At 33.7% G+C, this 22,073-nt stretch overlaps 1 protein-coding gene across 1 annotated transcript in view; it reads left to right on the forward strand.

Annotated features, from left to right (window-relative positions):
- LOC120768052 overlaps positions 1–22,073 on the forward strand; it is a 192,067-nt gene that overhangs the window by 163,351 nt on the left and 6,643 nt on the right. The gene's annotated exons all lie outside the window — the stretch shown is intronic.

Consider the following 22,073-nt stretch of genomic DNA (forward strand, 5'->3'; position numbering starts at 1 on the left):
TGGTATTGCGTTCAGTTGTATTGCTGAAAAAGGATTTATTTGATCGGCGGAGTTTTAATTTATCAATATTACCGACTTCAAATGTATAGTAACAGATTTTTCAGCACGGTTCGTGCTGTTTAGAGGGTATTTCGTAAAGAATTATTATTTTTGAGCTTCATCACCATTTTAGAATCAATGAAGAACAAGGTGCCTAGTAAGGGAAATCTCTGTCAATATTTACTTGCTCTGTTAAAGTACGGCCTAATGCATATATATATGTAAGCTCGATTATATTCCACACAATAATATTTCGAATGAAATCCTACAAAAAATCAGTTGTTAAATAAATATAGGCATAAATGAAAGCTGTCTCGCGTATGATAGCTCGTTTTATTTGTTATAAAGAATTATTGATTTTTTGTTGTGAGTTAAATTGAATTCAACAATAGACTAGTTTATTCATACTACATATATTTTCTCGCTGTTCAAGTTGGAGTATATTTGTTCATGTCGCGGATAATTTATTCATGACAACCAATCAATTTCAATTGCTAATAGCCATTTATTTACAGAAATAAAATTTTAAATAAATAGGAAAGGCAGTTGGAGTACTTTGTTTGTCAGTAACGCATATAAGTGGATATGCTAAAATAGTTTTATTATCAAGAATTTGTATTTATGAGTTTAAGTGACAAATATGCATAAAATTTGGTCTAACGGCGGTAAATATTTTGGTCTAAGTGGTCAAGAGGGTGTTCGATCATTGTTGTAGTGAATCGTTTAGCAAAAGTTGATCACCATGAATAGATGCTTTCAAGCATTATGTTTCCGAACACTGCTCTTGCTGCTGATGGAACCTCTTAACACTTGAGGAATTGGTATTGACCTGTTATCATTATGAACTGGAAAGTCGTGAACTACTTCTCCGAGGCGTCCACCCTTTTAGCTAACGTTGACCCTACCTTCAATATATAAATAAAAAGTTAATGAGGTACGCACTGCGTCTTATGGTCTATTGCGTTCATATCTTACAGCTAAGATTAAGTACAAAGGTTGCCTTTTATGTTTCGGCAAAACAAAAACAAATATTGTTCATCGAAAACCATTTTATTACTTTTCAAAATACTCTCCATTAAGTTCTATATACCTTAGCATGCGATTGAACCAATTGATGAAGCACTTTTGTCACTCTGATTGATGATCCAAGACATTCGTTGTGAATACAACAACCGTCTCTTCAGGTTTTTAAAAACGTTGACTTCTTAATTGTTTTTCATAACGGAACAAAAAAAGACATTCGATGTCAAGTCAGAACTATAGGACTATACAGTGGTTGACTCAGTATATTGATGTTTCAAGTGCTCAAAAATGCAGTTGTTTCAGTTGATGTGTGAGAGTCAGAATTATCGTGCCGAAAAGCGTTCCGTCCTCACCAGTTTGTTTTCCTGATTTCTGGAAAGAAAATAATAATGGCTGTGTAAAACTCAGAATTTGCTGTTCAGCGTTGTTATGGTGGCATGCTTGTGACAGGTCCAGTTTACAAAAAAAAAAAAGAACTTTTGCTTGGAACTGCTTCATAAGCGAACAACTTTTGTCGGAATCTGCTAATCTGGAAACAGCCATACAGTCGACAACTGTTTTCTTTCGGACTCATACGCATAAATTCATGATTTATTTCCTGCCAAGATGTCATAGATCTGTTTCGAAGCAACACTAGTGACTATACATTCAAAATTGCATGAAAATATTAAATATATTTTTCTCACATTTCTCTCGATCAATTGACACCAGACATTTGTTTTTTTGGAACGATTGACGAATAGTGTGGAATCCAAAGTGGACAGATTTTTCTGATTCCAGTAATGCATTTATATATATGACTGAATCTCACGATAAGTCACATGCAGATCTTGCAATATCAGTGTGCGCGCAGTATCAATAATTTCCGGAAGAATAACTGATTTTGGACGACCTTCATTTTTTTTGTCTTTTTTGATCTACGACCTAAATTATTTCACCATATGATCGATAAACACTGGTCCCTGATAGAACTTCATTGCCAAGATGTGAGTTAGGTTCATCGAGCACTGTTGCTGAACCAATCCACGACAAAAGTTGTTAAAAATATAAACACGAAATTGTTCCCGATTTAGTTCTACTTTTTGGGCGAGATGAATATTTTAAGTTACTGTAAACTACACAAATAGCGCTCGTAGGTCAAAACGTACCGAGTATGTGTAATACTAAAATGTCAAACCTTACGATAAAATTGGGAGTTGCCATATGGCAACACTAAGGTTGCCAAATCTTGAAGTATAAAAAGCAACCTACCGGTAAACTGGTAGCCTTTTTTGAACAGTAATCTTTTCGGGATACAAGTGAGCCTTTAGAACCTTCTCCGAATTGTTCGAGGTAAACACTCGATATTTTTGCTTACTTAAGCACTATTTAAGCCATAATTCTGTCAAGTATGAGATAAATATAAAGTATTCCAGAGACTTTTGCACAAAAGAGGAGTATTAAATTTCTTCCCATTATCAAGAGTTGTTGTGGAGAAAAACTTTTCAAAGTGATTCATCAAAAAATACTGTATGTAAACGTCAAAAGCACGTTTTCACTTTGACAGATTATTTGACAGCAATGCCACTGGGAAATTTAATAGCACAGAATAATATGCCGATACTTATTTAGCGCTTTTGGATCAAATGAGTACATCTATTGAAAAATGTATGCTTGAAACACTGCCAGGAAACTAGTCTAGCTTTTCTTTTTACTTTCCTTTAGACTTTTTGATATTTTGTCTCGAGACTCGAAGAGACTTCAACCCACAACCAACTGTGTGTAAATCATCTAATACTCAATATATTTTACTAAGCTGACGCCCATGTAGCGAAATCAAACCCTCGAATATTTAATGGAAGTCAACTCAAGTTCTGAGTTAAGTATTGCAGAGTTGCCACGTGTTAACATGTGTGCCCCTAACTCGGTACGGTACTGTGCGCTGAATACCCAAACACGTTTGATTTATTTCGATAGGGATCCCACAATGCAAAGAAAGCTGTTGCAAACAAACTCTTATCAGCAATTACACATTTCAATTCGTCATTTTGACGCTTAAGGACGAAGTATTGCGTCACAGCACGAAGCCACGTGTTCGGAAAACAAAATATGTGACACTTTTATGCGAGTAAATTGGCAATGAAAAAGCGATAAAAAGTTTAAATCAAACATATCACTTTACATGTCGAAGGAAAAGTTTTTCAAGGCTATATATGTATGTACTTGTATAAACATGTAGAGATATATATATGTATATAAATTTATTTATATACTTCTTATTCATATATAACTTTCTATATTACATGCATATGCCCCTTCTAAGTACTAAATGGTAATTCAATCACTTTTGATTTGACAGTTTATTTCGGCGCAAACGATGTAGGCCGATACATGCTGCCTTCTCAAACTCTCAACCGACTGCTGGCATTCGTTATCGATCTGACCATGGCTTTCGGTTTATGGCAACACGAGTCGGCAATCAATTTAGCAACCATCTACAGCTGTATTTGCAAATGTTGCACAATAAAATGTGTCTGTGTGTGCGTAAACTCGACTGCGCACACTTTTGCTTCTGCTGAAGTGGCAGCTATTGGAAATGTTCAATTTAGAGCTGAGTGACAGCGTTTGAAATAATTTTCATTCCACCAAATCAATTGGCATTCACAGTGACATTTTAGATTTGTCCCAATTATTGGTACATGGAATCAGTCGAGCACGCACATTGATGGGCAGGCTTCTGGTTTTTTTTTTTTGAACAATTTTGCTGAGTGGAAATGTGACACAGTTTCGACCGTTGGAAGAGTTGCTGGTAGCTCAGTGCTTAGAAGTGGAATTTAGTGGGGGAACTTCAACAGAATTTTTGCATAAATAAATGAGGAAATTTTTAGAGGATTGTCAGTCCGCTGAATCAGTCATTGATTTTTCGGAAATATATATAAAAAATGTGTTTTTATTCGGTGAAAACTTAAAAAATTTAAACTTTTATTTAAGGTTATATATGGGTAAAACAAAAAAGTTTGTATGGCAGCTATATGTTATAGTTATCCGATCTCAACTATTTTTGCGGAGATTACACTATTTTCTTATGTAATATTTCTTGCCATATTTCTTTAAGATACCTTTCCAAATAAAACGTTTTCCATAAAAGCACTTAATTCCCATTGGTCAGTTTGTATGGCAGCTATATGCTATACTGATCCGATCTAAACAATTTTTTCGGAGACTGCTCCACTACCTTGGGCAAAAACTCTTACTAAATTTCTTGAACATATCTCGTTAAGTGAAGAAGTTTTCCATACAAACGCTTGATTCAGATCGTTCAATTTGTACGGCAGTCATATGTTAAAGTGATCCGATTTTAACAACTTCTTCAGAGTTCATGCCATTGCCTTAGATAATTATCCATTACAAATTTTGTGCAGATGTTTTTTAAAATACAGAAGTTTTCTATACAAAAACTTTATTTAGATCACTCAGTTTGTATGACAGCTATATGCAATAGTCGTCCGATGTAGACCATTCTCACCAATGAACAATTTCTAGACAAGAAAACAACGTGTACAAAATTTCAGATCGATATCTCCAAAACTGAGGGACTAGTTCGTGTATATACAGACAAGCGGACGGTTAGATGGATGATTTTACTCGGCTCGTAACGCTGATCATTTATATCTTCTACGCTTTTTTCTGGATGTTATAAAATTCGTGACGAACTTAATATACCCTCTTCAAAGTATAAAAAGAACTTAAAGAAAAATCAAAAATTTTTAAGTTTTTTTTTAATATTATTTCCATGCTGTCACGGCTAGAAAAAGTGAAAACACCAGTCTATGCAAATCAACATAGTTTTTGCACCACTGTTCGCCATCTTGTGACATACTTCTGGGTAACTAAACGCGTTGACAGGCCTGCTTTCACCCATTTGTCATTCAGGCATATTGATTATGTGAGGGATTCAATGTACGCACAAAACACCTGCATGCAATTATGGAAATGTGCGTGTGGGTTGAGTGAATCCGATTTGCTTCCACATTTCAATTAACTCATCAGAGTGCCTGACACACGTTTATTACCAGTTCCTCTCCGTTGGAACGCAGTCATTTTCTACCACATTCACTGCCACACTGACACTGCTGCCGCTTTTAATGTTGCTGTTGTTGTTTTGTTAATGTTGTTGTTGTTATTACATTTGGCATTAACGCTGCTGCTTATGTTGGCAATCAAAAACAATGCATATGGCAGCAACAGCAACAACCCGCACTAAAGAAATTTTCATATGCGCTTGCGCACTCGCCTAAAAGTATGCCTCTATACTGGTTCATACACTCTCTATTTGTTGTTATTGTTGTTGTTATTGTTGTTGTCTTGTAGCTGTTGGTAAACTCGATTATCGCTGTACATTACATTTGTGAATTGTAGACAAATGAAAAGTGATTGCTACTATTACATCACAGCTGATTTGCGTTTGAAGTGTTGGAGCTATGCAAAGGCACAAAAGGCCAGATATGCATATAAGTATGTGTGTATGTCACATGCATTTGCTCGTAAATCGTAATGAAGATTGCCACACTGATTGCCATTGATGAGTTTGGCGCAATGAATTGAATTGCTAATTTTTTCGAATTTCTATTACGCACTTTCATGCTTTAGACTCGATGCATTTTGACTACCTAGAACATATGAAAGTTGTGTATCAAAGAGAGAATGGTGAGTTAGCGAGTAATTTTAAACTAAGAATATTAATTTTAAAAGACTTATTTATTTCTCTATGTCTTTCCACCGTATATATTGCCATATAGTGCCCGTAGATATCGCCAGAAGGTATATGGCTGCGAAAGTTGTTATCAGACTCATAGAATTCGTTTTAATAAAGGAAAAGGTGACTGAACACTCGAATATCTTCACACACTTTAACTTCATACCGGATCACTTAAATCATGGGGACGTCAAAACTGAGCTCTGGCGGCTCCTTATCTGCTCATATACCGGCGAGGGAGTCGTGGGTGGAAAAAAGGCGTTGGAGCAAAGGGGCAGGAAGTTTCTTTACGGATGGTTTAAAACATAGAAGTAAGGTTGGTGATGGCGTTTACCATCAGAAACTCTTCATTAACTTCGACTTCAGACTTCTTGATTATTTCAGTGTTTTTCAAGCCGATATTACAATCATGTCTCATAGACAAATACACGTCTTAACAAAATGCTCATTATAATATTTTGTAGTCCCTAGCAAAGATTTTGTTTGTTTTCGTCAAAATATTACAGTTCGTTAAAGCCATAGGTTTTTTAGATATGAAAGCTTCAAGTGACGACGATCACACTTAGTTAAATGCAAAACGATTGTTAGAGCGCCAAAAAGCTCTTCCAAACCTTGTTGAGGTGAATAAATAATAGAGCGAGAAAAAAGTTATTTCTATATTCTTTGAAATGGATATTAAATTTAAGAGTCCCAAAAATTACCGTCACAACTCTGCTGAGAACCAAATTCTATTCCTCGATCCAAGCTTTTTGGTTCATGGATGGTCTTATACAAACAATAGTTTTAAGGTTTCAAATACAATAATTTTGTCTTCCCTTCCGCCATTTTCTAATGTTTTCTCTCTCTCTATTTCATTTTCTCTGTATATCTTGCCTTTTGTCGAATAAATGCAAAAACCATTTTCCGCCAATTTAATTAATTAGCTACACACTGCCTGGACCCATAACGCCAAGCTTATTGTGCATTAGTCAAAACCACTAACTTGTTTGTTTGTTTGTGTGATAGTGCGTCGAAGGCAATTTATTGCAAGGAATGAGCTAAAACACTTAAATCTGTGTCACGCCCACGCATGCAACATGTCATTATGAATATAAACAAAGGTCCACCGACACGCTCACAACATAACCGCGCCTTGCGTCGTGGTGCACAAAGTCAGGCATTATTTATTTAATTTTTGTAGATTTTTTTTCTGTGGCATCACTACCCTTGGCTGGCATCTTTAGTATGTAGGTATGTAGGCATGTTTGTGATTTTTCTTATGAGATTAGGCGTGTCGTCTATGCGCAGATTGCGGCTGTTGACGCAGCGTCGACACGTTGTTTGTTTATTATGCTTTGCTTATTTTTAATTGGATTACTTTGTAACTAATTACAATTTTGCCTAAGCAAATCTGTCAACCAGCGAGTGCGGAGAAGCGTCTTCGCGCGTTTCTGTTTGTCAATGTGTGTATGTGTGTGTGAGGATGTGTTTCTATGTGAGATTGTACGCATCTTGGCCGTTGAGCAACACGCAAAAATCTCGTTCATTTAGGCACAAAGCGCTTAAACACACACACGCATAACTAAATACAAACATATGGCGCATTTGCTTTGAAGATCACGCTGGTCTGAGGCGCGTAGAAATCAAAACGCACGAAAGGCGCTTAAAATGTGAGAGGAACGGTATTTTTGCAGTTATGCTTTTGTGTTCCTTTGGTTGCTTGTTGTCATTTATATAACTTATTAAGCTTAAATTGGTATATATATATATATTTTTAATTTAAATGCTGCACTAATTAGTTCAACGTTTAAAAAATATATAAATAAGCAAAATAATTTCTTTGAAACCAGAAAAATTCTCTAGTTGAACTGCGAAAAATTTAAATTATATTTCAAGTAACTGTTATTGAAGTCATTGTTCATTTACCGCAACATTTTTCAGTAGAGTGACCACAAGTGTTTAGTGTTTACAAATTCATGAAAATTTTTTTCAGTGCATACAAGCCTTGCAGTTGACATATTTAAGTGACAAATGCGCACATTTCAAAAATTTCAAAATAAATGCATAAAGCTTTTTGGTTCATGGAAGTACTATTGCAAGTTTGCCACTTCTGTCATTATTTACCTGTCATTTATTTTATTGTATTTATTTATACCCTGAACAGGGTCAATTAAGTCGACTTAGGTAAGTCCGTTTGCATAACAAGTACCTCAGTTTTTGAGATATCCAACTGAAATTTTGTAAACAATCATTTCCCTGCAAGAAACCACTTTTTTGTCGGAATCACTGATATCATGCTGCTGTAGCGTATAGCCGCCGTACAAACTGAACGATCGAAATCAAGTGGTTGTATGGAAAACTTTTTTATATGAAGAGATATCAACGCGAAATTTGGCACGTATTATTACTCAAACAAACGCAATATTCTCCAAAAAAATTGTTCAGATCGAATCACTATACAAACTGACCAATCAAAGTCAAGTTTTTGCATAGAAAAATTTTTTATTTGGCGAGATATCTTCATGAAATTTGGCACGCATTATTACCAAAAACAACAAAATAATCTGCCAAGAAATTGTTCAGATCAGACTACTATATCTTATAGCTGTTATACAAACGGAACGTCAAAAATTACATTCTCGCATAGAAACTTGTTTATTTGTGAAGGCTACTTATATTTCGCTGCAACCAAACTTAACATTTCTACTTTCTGCAATCTTTTTTGTTGTAATTTTGCTATTTCTGCTATTAAGTGTGCAATTAAATCGTATATTATGCATATTTATGACGCGTACAGTTTCGAATGTCAGCTGCGTGAATTATTTCAAAATGCAAATGAGCTTTTTGTGCCACTAGCAACATATTTTTGAAAGCTCTCAGCCACGCTCACACACACACACGCACACAAGGACACTTGCCACGTCTTGCTATGCTTTATAACGGCGAATATATATCGGCTAAATGTAAAGTGCACAATATCTATGTTTGTGTGTTAAAGGCGGCTGTCATTAAAAACATTTGAGTGAAATGACAAAAACAACAATCATACACTAACTAACTACTCAACGTTGCACTTGAAGCTAATTTCATATCGCTTATCTGCGGCACTCAAAACCACACATTCGAACCATTTTATTAAAGTTATGCTGCGAAGGGCACTTTGTCAGCCGCGATACCATAATTCAACTATTTTTCATTTGCAACAATGTCAGCAGCAAAAGTGGAGAGTTTGCAGCGTTCTGCTACAATCGGCGCATAATTGAATCGAGTGAAAGGCAAAAATGGCACTGTGTGCTGTTGGCGGTTTAAAAGTGAGGTTATATACACTTGTTCGTATTTTGTTGGTCCTTTTGATAACTTTGTTTTTTAATGGCAAGTCAAAATAAATTAATTTTTTACCGTTATAGTTTTAGGCTTAAATTTTTTTTACTACTAAAACAGCTGGCAACATAGGCAAACCAATATTTTTTTACAACTTTCAACTAATCGTATAAATTATTCTTGCCTAGTTTTGAATTTTTTTTTTAAGTTTTACAAAAATGCAAAAAAGTAAAAAAAAATGGAAGGCAACATTGTAAAAGAACAGTTACCATCCATGTCAAAAGAAGTTATTTTTTTTTCGGACTTTCAATTCAATTTAGTGACGAGGTGTTTTTCTGAAATTATTTAAAATTTTTGTAAAAATTCAAAAATAAAGAATAAATCAGGTGGCAACATTGACAAAAAAAATATTTTTTACGACTTTCAATTTATTTTGTTTGTTAATCATATTTAGTCTTTAATTCTTTCTTCTAATTTTTACGAAAATTCAAAAGGTAAAAAATTAGTGGCAGCGCTGTAAAAAAATTAAATTTAAGTTTTTTTAGGCAACGTTTTATTTTAGCATATTAAATGTAAATATTTTGAATCTTTAATAATAAAATGTATACAATAAAACAGGTGGCAACATAGCCAAAAATATATTTGATTTACGACTTCATATTTGTAGTATTTGTTAAACAAGTTTAATTTTTAATTTTTTTTTCTATTTAAAAAAAAAAATGCAAAAAAGTAAAAAAATGGTGGCAGCACAGTAATAAATTAAATTTAAGATTTTTTTGTCAACTTTTATTTAAACATATTTAATGTTCGTTTTTTGAATCCTTAGAAAATCTTTAAAAATTACATACATATGTACAAAGGTGGCAGCCTTGTGTAAAATAAACATAATATTTTTAGTGCTTTTCAGATTGATTAATTTTGTGTTGCCATTTTAACTTATAAAATTAAATGTTTAATTGATTTTTTGCTTCTAAAAGAGTTGTCAGCTTATAAATTCCACAAAAACGATATTAATCAAATCCAAAGCATACAGTAAAAACCGAGAGAAATATATGTCTTAATATTGCTTGTATAAGTCTAGTTTTTGCTTTACTATACATCATTTTGGAACCCGAAAAAAACACAGAAATTTTTTTTGAACAGTTTTGGTAATGTCTTAGCAAAGGTCCCCGAGGACATCAAGCCCGGTATTGAATTTGTATTGAAAAAATTTTCGAAAAAAAAGAATAATGATTATTTCACATCGATAATTCATATTTTCTGGTGTCTACATTTCGTAAGCTCTTTTAAAATTAAAACAAAAAGAAAATTTTAAATTTTGAAAAAAAAAATTTAATGAAAAAAAAAATTTAAATTTTGACAAAAAAAATTTTAAATAGGAAAAAAATTAAAAAAATGGATTGTTTTTCTTAGTCAAGATTTGGAACATGGATCTAGATGTTAAAATTTTTCATAAAATCTCAAAACCTGTCAATTTTAAAAAAAAAAAATTTAGTAAACCAAGATATTAAAAATTTTTGAAAAAAATATATAAAATTATTTAACTTCGAAAAAATTGTGGATTGTTTGGCATCCACTTTTCCTTAGTGCCCAAAAACTACTTATTGAAAATTTTCGGAAAAATATATGTACATACATACATATGTATATATAAAGGTTATTTCACATAAAAAAAGTTTTTATTTTCTGTTAACTACATTTTTTCAAAAGCCCCAAACTTTTAGCATTTGATCACTTAATGTTTAACATTGCCATTTTTCACCAAACATGCCTACTGTGCAACGTCACCAACACTGATTGTCGCAATCTATCTTTCAACTTTCGCCTGCACAATTTCCTCCCACAACCGAGATTATGAGGGTGGGCATGACAGCAGCAGCATTAAAGTGCTAAAACTTACTTGTACACACACATGCACATATGTATATGTATAGTATCTTATAAACTTATGTGTAGCTGTGCGCTAACGACAAATTATCTGCCAAAGGAAGAGCGAACTGCGAACAACAATAATCATAATTACAACAATGTCAAGACACTTCATCAGTTGCAGCCACTAAGTGTAGCATATTCAACACCAACACTAATAAACAATATTAATGCCATTCACCAGCCACAGCATATAGCGCTACCAGCAAACAATCAATCCACTTTGCGCTTCGCGTAATGCGTTTTTAACCCTGAACTCGCGTTGAATGACGAGCAAATCAGTTGCGTGAATGCTTATGCTCCTATTATGCAGAAGCAAGCAGACGCACGAACTTGTATAGGTATAGGCTTACAGTTGTAGCACTAGCTAAGCACATACTCATAGGTATGTGTATAATTGTACATATATGTGTGTGTGTGTGTGCAGCTGGCAGCGAATTGTTTGAGCAAAATCAATATTCCTAACGCTTTGCGCAGCTCGTCGCGCCTGTTCTTCGCAGGCCGCCAAAACACCCTATTTATACCCCTGCTGATAAGCAGTAGTGAGGCAAAGCAGCAGTTTAAGCGGAGCGATATATGATGCTATTATGCGCACCGAATTGATGCTATCAGCAACATGCCGCTAATATAATCACATCTACTTTGCGCACATGCTTCGTCTTCCGCGTCTTACTGCCGCTGCTGGCCCCAGGCTAACCGTCGCTGCCAAGCCTCAACAACAACAGCAGCAGCAATGTCTGCTATCAATTTGCCAGATTCTTATGCTCGTGCTTACGTAAGAGTTTTGCCGATTATTCTGCCAGATTGTTGTTTTCGTGTTTTTCTCGGCTCCTTCCAAACAACTTTTCCACTTGAATGGTGAACATTTCCAATCGGCGCTGTGGGGTTTCTATGCATAATTGTAGTGGTGTGTTGGGGGGGGCGACGCAAATGCAATAATAAAACTTTTTTAGCAACATAAGAGCCTTTGTTAGCATTTCATTTGCTTGGTTTATGAGCAATTCTAGTCAAATCCACACACACGCACGCACACAGCTGGGAGTGCGCGCTGAGACGAGTAGTTTGTAATGTGGCAGCGGTGAGCAATAAACGACAGCAATCTTTAGTCGCATTAGAATTTTATTTCCTCTATTTGTTTTTCTTCCCGTTTTCTTTATTCATGACTGACAATCTAATTTCATTGTCTGCTTTTAGAGAACGAAGTAGAAGAACTACGATAGTTGTTTACAATGAAAAAAGAAATCTGCTGTGATATACCCCAAGGCATTCACTTTGGTAATAACTTGCTTAAGGCTAATACCGGCAATAACTACCGATTATGCTACTTCTGAAAACTTGCCGAAAAATAATTTTTTTTTATTAACGACTAGCACCTCAATAATCTGTCCGTTTGTCAAATCAAAATCATGTCCTTGTATGAAAAGTTTTTAAGTTTTACGAGATATCTTTACGAAGTAACGAGACGAATTTGCTGTAATTCCTACTGATATAATTATGTAGTTCATTGTGGAAAAGAGTTGAGAATAACAACTAATCCATAACTCCTGAATAGAGAAGAACATTAAAGATGTACACCTCTTACGCGGTTATAGCCGCCAGTCGTTCTTATTTTATGCTGTTTGGTGCCAATTGGAGATTCCAAGTGTGGACAGATCCTTCTCCCCCTGGTCTTTCTCTTTTTCTGCTTCTCCCAGCGGGTACTGCGTCGGAAACTTTCAGAGCTGGAGTGTTTTAATCCATTCGGACAACATAACCTAGCCAGCGTAGCTGCTGTCTATTAATTCGCTGAACTATGTCAATGCCGTCGTATATCTCGTACAGCTCATTGTTCCATCGATTGCGATATTCGCCGAGGGTTACGACGCATAGATATAGTTCTTTCGCAGAACCTTTCTCTCGAAAACTTCCAACGCCGATTAATCAGATGTTGTCATGTTGGTGTTCCATTTTTTATATTCTACAAAGAAGTGTCGCATGCTCCTTATTAGTACTTCGCCGCGGTATTTTATTAGCTCGGCCAGCAGTCCATCGGCCCCGCCTCTTGTTGTTATGCTTTCACTGCCATTTAGCAGTTCCATTCAAAATTTTAGTATGCTCTGGACATCAGTCAGTAGAACACCTATAGGATTCTGCAAGAATATGCTCCGATTTTAAAACCTTCTGTTAGTCACTGCATCTTTTCGTAGAGTTTTCGAGCTTTATCCCTGTGTACCAGTTTGTCAAGCTCTTTGTGCACACGCATTTCGGCCCTTTTGGTTTTGGCTTGCAAATGCGTCTTGCTTCCTCTTCAACTCTTGATATCTATCCCATCCCGCACGTGTTGTGGAATAATGTTATGTTGCGAGGTAGTCAGTCTGTTTTCTCTCCACTGCGACACGGCACTTCCCAGCGTACCAGTTGTTATTCTTTCATTTTCCGAAAATCAATGGTTTCGGTTTCAGTTGTACGTATGTACGTGGAGCTTGAAATGTCTACAGTTCCCTTATACCGAGTTCCTGATGAGTGCTATCAGAGAGCAGGAGTGCAAGTCGAGTAGAAAATAGTTCGGCTGTCTGTTGTGATCGCAGCTTCTCGACGTCGAAGTCTTTGTGTTTGTTGACGAGAGTTTTTTGCTGCAAAGAGGCGAGGGCGTATCTCGGCTGCAACAAAATATTTTCCGACTTAGGGCTATAATAGATTTAGATAGTTTTAATTAGCAACCACTATAATGTAGAACTAAATTCGGATATTTGTAAGACTCTTTACAAAGAATTAGCTGATATTAGCTATGAAAAGCACATCAAAAAGATACGCTTGGTCATTAGTAAATAAATCACATATAGGCATCCAAAAGTTCACATTTTATTTGTCAAATTTTCGTTCGGCTCGTTAAAAATTATTATACTTCTCTATATACGATATTTCCTCGGAGCATATTTCATACCAATTATAATCGTTTGCTGCTTCTTCACCCGCTAGAACCTGAAAAAGTTGACATAAAATATACAAATGACAAAAAAAGTTTACTAAATTGAGCATTGCTAACTGCTCCTCAAACACATACACAAAAAGGCAGCTAAGCCCAAAAACAACAAACTTCCTAGCACCACTGTGACACTATCATAGCTGCAAGCGAAAGTCTCCTCTTCGGTGGCAGCTGCTGCAAATGAGCATCTAGCTGTTGAGCTATATAGAAAATTGTGTAACAAAATCTTCGCCGCACTGCTATCGATTTTATAAAACGAATATTTATGCATGGAGAGAATTTTTCTAATAATTAATGTCCTTGTTGAAAGCAATTTCGAAATAAAATTCAAATGTCAATTAGCGCTCAGAATTATTTGCTGCCTAGCTGTGGTTGTTGACAGGCGATTTAGATAAGCTGAATAAATTATGAAAATGAGGAATGTGGAATATTAAACTATTTATAGTATTTATTGCTAGAAAATGTATTTATATGTGAACTTAGCTTGTAAAAAAAAGAAAAAATGTAAATAAAATCAATAAATCAAATGGTTAACTAAGCAACGTTACGAAAGAGGTTTTTTGCGCTATCTCATATATACATACATACGTATATGTATGTGTAATTTATAACAAATGAGCAGAGTTCCGAAAATAAATATAACCGTGCTGAATCATGCATATGTATATGGATAAAATTTTAGAAATATTAAGTAAAGACTCTATAAAATATACATTATTTATATAAGTGATCAGCATGACGAGCTGAGTGAATTTAGCCATGTCCGCCTTTTCCTAAAATCCTTAGTTTTTCAGATAACGCTCTGATATTTTGCACACGTTCTTTACTTGTCGGAATATGGCTCACTTATGGAAACAGCCGATATCGGACCACTATAACGTATAGCTGCCATACAAACTGAACGATCGAAGTGAAGTGTTTGTATGGAAAAATTTTTCGGTGAACGGGATATCTTCATGAAATTTGGCACGGGTTAATGGCTGAAACAGAAGTGTAATCTACGAAGGAATCATATAGATTGAGCCCCTATAGCACATAGCTGTCATACAAACTGAACAATGAGAATTAAGATTTGTAGGAAAGATTCTTTCATTTAAGAAGATATCGCCATGAAATTTGAAATGAATTATTATGCAGCTTTGCAATATCCGAAGAAAATTTTCGGATCGAACTACTATATCGCATAGCTGCCATACAAACTGAACGATAACAATTTTGTTCTAATAGGAAAACCTCTTTCACTTCACAAGATATCGTCACAAAATTTGACATGAATTATTAGCTAAGACAATCTCATAAAAAGTCATAATATCTCAGAAAAAGTTATACAGATCGGGTTACTGTAGCATATAGCTCTTATACAAACTAAATATTCTACATAAAGTGCTTGTATCATTAGTTTATTATTTGTGAAGGGTGTCCATGCTTTGGTAGGAGCGAAATTAATTTTTTCTTGTTTTTTATCATCTTCTATCTCCTACACCTCGAACAAAACACCCTCTATCTGCACCGGCTATACATGTGCAAATGATACACGAATATTTGCCTAAATCGTCGTGTAATGCGCACAAACAATGCAAGCTAAGCCGACAAGTTAGAATGGCTGCCACTGTTAATCAGCTTGCCGCCTGCTTGATAAGGGTGTGGCGGACTGTCCTCCACCCGCTCAGCCATTGTGGCAAAGCAATGCTGTCAATAACAAATAATATGCCCTTCTCAAAGTGTGTGCATGGGTTTGTGAGCGCTTTTGTTTTCGCCTTCGCGTGTGCTTTATCCCTTTTGGTTTATTTGATTTGCTCGGCAGGGCTTTCATTATATTCCGTTTCTTCGCATCTTGTTGGCAGCGCCCAGACAATACTCCTTATTTTAGTCTTACCACAAAGTTTGGCTTTGGCTTTGTTATAAGCATAAATGTTGTTGCTGCTGCTGGTGTCACTGCGGTCGCTGCCTTACACTCCGTCTGCGCTGCGCGGTCGCTTGTCATTTCTGGCAGTTTTACTTAATTTTAATACGATTTCGGCACAATGTCTTTGGGAAGTGCTTCTATCTTACTTCTCTCGTAGCGTTTTAGTGGCCTTTGAGTTGCCACTGTTGTCTGCCGCTTTAGTTTGTGGTATTAGACCCTTTTGCTGGTAGTTTTAGGTATATAGAGTTATTGGGTTTCTATTTAGCTTCCTTATTAGAACTTAATAGATTCCAGGTAGTTTGTATTATTTAACGTAATATAAGCTGTTTGGTTGCTTAGTTGAAGTCGCAGCAATTTAAATTGTGGCTGCCAGTATTTTCCCGGTTTAAAGCTTTGACTTTGTGAAAAGAAATGCGTAATTTTGAAATATTTCAAAGTAGCACTGATGAATCGTGACTTTGTTCAAGGTCAGTTCTTGGGCTTTTTAAGTCTCTATTAATTAGTTTCAATAATAATTATGAAGGCTTAATATAGCTTTGGTTTAATATTTATGCAATAATACTCCCGAAATATTAATTTCGCGCAGCTACTTAAATTCGTAGTATGATTTTAGGTGCACTTACATGTTTGCTTGAGTTTGTCATAGCTGAAATGGATATAAATTGAACTTTTGAGAAAGATTTTTTTTATTTTATCATAATATTTAAATAATTTATATAAAACAATTTTATTTAGATCGATATTTTAATTTTTTTATTTTTTTTATAAGCTTTTTTTTAATTTTTTTATTAAGGCCTTTGTATTAAAAGATTGCAGTACAAAAAGCAAAATATGCCGATTATATTATGATTCTAAAGCTTATTATATTTTTATATATATTAATTTTTTCTCTCCAAGCTGTGCTGCGGGCATGGAGAATCGAAGATTTAAATTTAATGCGCTTACACTCGAACATAAGCACCGTTGCTCAAAACCACTTCCATTTCCTCCGCTCGCATATAAGTATGTATGTATATACAAGCATCTTATTTTTGAAAAACACAAAAAAAAAGAAAAAACAAATATAAGAAATTTATTCCACACTTATTTGCTAAGCTCTTGGTTTATATTTTTTTACTTCATTTCCTATTTTTTTGTTTCTCGAAAAAATAAAAAAATACATCAGCAAACAGCATTCGTTCAACGAAATCATACATTTTGCTTTCACTTCCAAACTCTGTACTTTAAATAAATGATTGCTGTTTTTGCTGTTGTTGCATTTTCTGTTTGGCGCTGGCAAAGCAAAAAGTTTCCTTAATTTATTCATGCCTGCCCACACACATGCTTGTATGTTTGTGTTTGTGTGTGCGTTGGTGCTAGTGCTTCTTTGTGTGTGAGCTTTTTCCTGCTGTTTGCTTTGTTGCTTAATGCTTAGACTGATTACAAGCTATTATTTTGAAAGTAGATATAATTTAGGACACATTTATCTCCACATACGACGACTCACATCGGATTTATTTCGTATCTAAAGCGTTAAAGTAATTGCTTAACTAATAGCGTGGGGTGCAACAGCAAAGTGTTATGTGTGTAGGAGGCTTATTCGCTAACATTGTTGGAACACTTTTCTTGTTTAGAGAAGTATTTTTTAGAAAAAATGTTAGCTCTGCATTTGATAGAGCTGCAGATGGTTAATTTTATTGTTAAAATTTGAATAGTGCTCTTGGGCTTAGATGTGGGTTAATTATGCAAGATTGAACTTGACTCATCGAATATATAAATTATCAGTATTATTTCGTATTTATCTTCGTATCAAAGGTAATGGTTTTCAGTGCTTCCACAATTACTTATTTTGATTTATTTTCTTGCTCAAAGCAGAGTAAATTTAATAGACCTTATACACTCAAGATCTACATTGAGCCAGAGTGGTCTGTATAAACTGCACGCAGAAACCGAATCGATACTTTTTCTTAGATTCAAAAACCATCTTTTTATATATTTTTTGCTGATTTCTACAATTTTTTTTTATTCGTGATCTCCTATGATCTCCTATGTCAATTAGTGTGTGTTTGGCAGCTGTTTGTTTACGAAGCGAAAAGCTCCTGTGTCGATTTATATGGATCAGTTCGAATCAATAAATCTTGTAAATATATCAATATTATAATTAAAAATTAGTTTTAAAACTATTGCTTTTACATATTTCAGGCCGAAAATGGTAATTTTAAAAAACCCCAAATAGCTTCCTGAAATTCGTCTGTTATGACCTAAAAAAAAGTATCGCCTGCTATTTTATTTTGCTTTATTTTATAAATTTTTCTTTGATTTATTTTCTACATAAATACTAAATACGATATATATACAACATTACATTCTATTTAAGGCAGCGACAGCTAATGGAATATTATGTTACGTATACGCCCCACAAACTACCAAGGTAAAGTGAAGTTCTGTGACCAAAAACTGACGGTATAACTTTGAAAGTTTTGAAAACCTGTAAAATAAAATTAAGCAAGACAATATGTTAAGTTAGGTTGCTATTATACCCTTCACAATTACAAAGATTCCTTACAAGCATTTTAATTGGTCAATTAATTATATATAACAGTTATTAGCTGTAGTGAACCGATCTGAACTGGAAAATTTTGTGAAAAAATCTCCTCAAATGAACAAGTTTTCTATACAAGAACTTTAAACCGATAGTTCAGTTTGTAGCTATATGTTATGGTGGTTTGATCTAAAAAAATTTTCCGGTGATTCTTGCATTGCTTTGGATAGTAATCTATACCAAATTTGATGAAGATATCTCGATAAGTGAACGAGTTTTCCATATAAGCACTTAATTTTGGTGGATGAGTTTATATGGAAGCTATATGTTCTAGTCGTCCGATAAGAACAATTTCTGCGAAGGTTGTATATTTGTCTTAGTTAATGATCTGTACCAAAGTTAGTAAAGATATCTTGTCAAATAAAAAAGTTGTCAGTACAAAAAGTCTATTTTTAGAAGACAGTTTTCGTTCTAAGCAATTCCTTCGGATTTTGCATCATTGGTTCAGGTATTAATTCATGCTGAATTTCTCTAAGATATCTCATCAAATGAAAAAGTTTTCTATACCAAAACTTGATTTCAATAGTTCAGTTTGTATGACAGCTATATGCTATGGCCGCTCTATATCGGCGCTTTCGATAAATGAGCAACTCCTGGGGAGAAAGGGAAGTGTGCAAAATTTCATATGAATATATAGACAGACGGATGAACGATTCGACTAAGCTCGTCATGCTTGTCAGTTATACACAAATATATTTCAGAGTCTCTGACGTCACCGTTCCGGATGTCCCAAACTTCCAGGCAAAATTAACTTACCCTATTCTAGGTATAGAAACTATGCATCGCAAATATGTCGCTGCGTAGAGTAGATAATGAAATGCTACGTTACGTATACGCCCCCCCACATTTACAATGTTATGTGAAGTTTGTGATCAGATAATAACAGTTTAGCTTTGAAAAGTTTGTAATTTGATTTAAAAAGCAAAAATAATGTTAATTTATTGCTTATGCCTCAGTAACTTTTTCCTACAGGCCTTTAAGATACCTGAAAAATTTACCCTATTTGATACAAAATTTTTTCTTTTTCCTGTTCGTAGCAGCTCAATGCAGCTAATATGCAGCAGAGTGTGTTTGTGAGCAGGTTAGGCTACCGGCAATACCTTTTGTTTTATATTCAAAACAATAGAGCAGGCTGCTTGGCTAAGCAAAGCACTAAAGCACAATAGATCCAACTGCCTATGCATGGATATACATATGTTCTTTTATATAAAGATATATATATACATAAATATATATGTGCGTCCTCAGAGCATTTGTTTGCATTTGCAGCCATTATTTTGTGTAACTTTCGCTTTTGTTATTAAACGCCGGTAGGTGCAGGCATGTGTACTCGCAGCCGCCTATTTCAGCTTTGAATTACTGTACTTTATTACCTCTTCCTGCCGGCACACACACATATAAATAAATGAATCCATTCGCACGATTACGGTGTTGCCACTGAAAGCAGTGTGTTTTGCTTTGTCTAGCAGTGGCGATTGTCTGCTCAGCAGTAAGATATATAGCTGTCATTTTAAAATATGCTCTTGGCAGTGCTGTTTGGACTCACTCCCTTACCCCTTTAGGCCATTACCAGTATGCGCGCCACTCGAACTGATTTCAGCACTTACACTCTGATTGCGTGTGTGTGTGTGTGCTTCAGATTTTCTATGCGTTTAGCTTAATTTTGCGTAATTTATATTTTATGCCTTTAAGTATCTTCCCAACAAGATGTTACATGATTTATTGTTGGCTTTGTTATTGCGTTTACTGCTGCTGCTTTGGCCGTTTTTATTCATGCCTACTGCCATCGTTTTCTGTACATGCATTGTTATTGTTATTATTCTTGTTGTTTGCCTGCTTTTGCCAGCAAGTACGCCTATGCAAAAGGAGAAGGTGGCAAATATGATAAAGTGGATATAATCAAGTTTAATTTACTTGCTCGACGCTTTACTGCTCCTCGAGGTAAATAAGCCTACAATTTGCTTGTCTTTCCACTTCCGCAGCCTTGCATTTGTCCTTTACGTAATTGTATGTATGTATAGTGCCTCTATTTAGTAGCACAGAGAGTTGTTTGTTAACTCCATTAATTTTAATAGCCGAAAGCAGTATGCAACGTGGCAAGTTTACCTGGAGGCAATAACCGAAATTAGTGGCAATAGACCAGCGTTTAATTTAATGAAACCAATGTCATAGACTTTAAATAGGAAATCGAAACCGAAAGTTGCAGATTTGAGTGATTGACGCTGTGCTTTAATGAAATGGCTTAAGAAGTTAACTTCCGTACAATCAATCAATTTATTACTAGCGTTGTTTTGGCTCTCTCGATAGATCTTAATTCGCACTCTGCCGAAACTGAAGTTGTTCAAAGTTGTCCAAAACCATTTTGTTATAAGTTCAATTTATATCTTTATATAAGTTTTGTGATAAATTCGGTACGGGGAGGTTCCTTTTGGATTAAAATCAGAAAGTAAAATAGAAATTAATACTTTTTCAGGCAAATCCGTTTCTTCTTTTGTCTCTAGACTGATTTAATAGATACACATAGTTTATGCAATATTTTAATGGTAAGGCTGAAATTCTTGAATTTTTTTATTTATACTAATATATTTTTATAAACTTTTATAAAAATAAAACTCAAAAATCAATCAATTTAACTAAAAAAAATTAAACGAGGTTTAATTGCAATAATAGACAGTGAAGGAGAAAAAAATTATTTAATAATATTTATTTATTTAATAATTTAAGTTAGTTTCATTTTTAATTGCCTTAAATTAATTTTATTTTAATTTTTAATTTTGATTATAATTAAAGATTTTAATTTTTTCTATACAATTTTTTTGTTGCTATTTTTATTTCATAGTAGTTTTAATTTTAATTTAATTGTAATTATAATTTTATTTTTGAATTATATTAATTTCACTTTAAATTTAATTTTAACTTTAATTTAGTTTTTGATTTTAACTTAAAATTCCTTTTTTTCAATTTATTAATATAAATTTTGTTTTAAGTTTTTATATTAATTTTAGTTGTAATTTAATTTTTAATTTTAATTTAAATTTAAACTTTAAATTATATTAAACTTAATTTTTAATTATATTTAATTAGATTTTTATTTTGAACTTTAACTTTAATTTCGGTTCTAACTTTACTTCAACTTTAATGTTCATTTTATTTTTAAATTTAATTTTAATTTTAAATTTACGTATGCGTTAACATTTCAATATTTTCTTCAATTCAATTTTGATTTTAAGTTTTATTTAATTTTAATTTCAATATTTCATTTTATATTATTTTTAATTTTAAATTATATTAGTTTGATTTTAAATTTATCGTTAATTTTAAACTTAATATTAATTTTTAATTTCATCTATAACTTAATTTAAAGTTTAATTTTAATTTCACTTTTAATTGTAATTTAATTTCAATTAAAACCATATTAATTTTTAATTTAATTTTATTTGTTATTTTTAATTTAAATTTCAACTTTTATTTTAATTTTTAGCATTAACTTTATTTTTACTTTTAATTGAAATTTATTACTTGGTTTAATTTTATTTCTATTTTTCATATAAAATTAAATTAAATATAATGTTTTTTTATTATATTTTTAGTTATA

Source organism: Bactrocera tryoni, chromosome 2, assembly GCF_016617805.1.
Source record: "Bactrocera tryoni isolate S06 chromosome 2, CSIRO_BtryS06_freeze2, whole genome shotgun sequence".
Taxonomy (NCBI): domain Eukaryota; kingdom Metazoa; phylum Arthropoda; class Insecta; order Diptera; family Tephritidae; genus Bactrocera; species Bactrocera tryoni.